A 1,391-nucleotide genomic window follows, 5' to 3' on the forward strand; every position below is an offset into this window, starting at 1 on the left:
GTTCACCAGAGACAGAGTAGGGAGCAGAACAGGCAGATCTACAAAGTACACTGCTGAGGGGAGCAGCGGATGGGTCAGGAGAGGTCTGCCGCGCTATGTGGTCACCTCCGGGGCAAGCGGGGATCGAACCCATGCGGAAGTGGCTTAAGCTCCTTAGTGCTGTGCTTTAACCCGCTGCGCCACCAGGAAGGGCCACAGCCTGAGAACTTTTAAAGAAATTTGCTTAATTTTCTTCAAGTCAGAGTCTCCCTTATGTTTGCCCATGGAACCCTTTCAGTAGGGACTGGACAGGAAGAGTTTAAATTTCACATCAAAATAAAAATTTTTAAAAAATGTTCCTCAGAAGTGTGGCATTAATTTATATCTCCATCCTTCAAATCAATCTTCCACACTGACGCTCATGATCTAAAATGCAAATCCAAACATGTCATTTACTTTCTTCAACCCATTTATTAGCTACTGCCTCAGCAAAAGGAACGAGCTACATGCACCAGGGTCGTGAGACCTGTTATACTCCTTGCCATCTACATGAGCATCACCTGCCTGATGACATTCCACTAATTCTAAACTACCCGTGTCTCTGGTTACCCAAACACACCACTCTCTCACTTAGGACTCTACTTCTGCTTATGCTGTTCCTCTGCTTTGAGTATCCCCAGCTTCTAATTAATCCTTTAAGACTTTGCTTATGTATTACCTCTTTAGGTAAATGTGGGCCCACAGCACTCTCTCTCTTCCCAAACACTAAATTCCCTAAGTATCCCCATCAACACATACATCCTGCTGTATTAAGACATTTGCATGAATGACTGCCTCTTTCACTTAACTGTTAAAGGGCTAAGACTACATCTTGCTCATTGTTTTATTTCCATAACACTCAATCCTTAATTAGAATTAAACAGTATTTTAGTAGTACCCTGATAACAATCAGGCAGGACCTTCTAAACTAAATCTGATGCTCCATATTTTAGATACCCTAAAGCCAGTCTAGTTTAATTAAGACTGTGTATGTTTTATCAGGGAGGCATGATTTAGCCCAAAAGTTGTTCTTTAACATACTCTGCCTTTTCAAAATCCTACTCATGTGGGGAAGGGAGGAGTTGTGTTTCCTGACAGACCCACTCTTTTGCACATCTGGTACTCACTGGGTTTTTCACTTAACAAGGAAACAGGATAAAAAAGTGACTAAGAGCATGGGTTTTGGTTCATATATCAGCACTACCAAGCCATGTTGCCCAGGCTATTTTACGCCCTCAGTAAGTACTTGTTGAATGCGTGGTGCAAGGTGTCTAAAGAAAAAATGTACCAAATATTTCATTAAAATAAAAAGTACACATAAATCTTTCTCTAATGGCTTTCACCCCTGTATTTTAAAACACCATATGCAATAG

Source organism: Condylura cristata, unplaced genomic scaffold (assembly GCF_000260355.1).
Source record: "Condylura cristata isolate star-nosed mole 26May11 unplaced genomic scaffold, ConCri1.0 scaffold00006, whole genome shotgun sequence".
Classification (NCBI taxonomy): domain Eukaryota; kingdom Metazoa; phylum Chordata; class Mammalia; order Eulipotyphla; family Talpidae; genus Condylura; species Condylura cristata.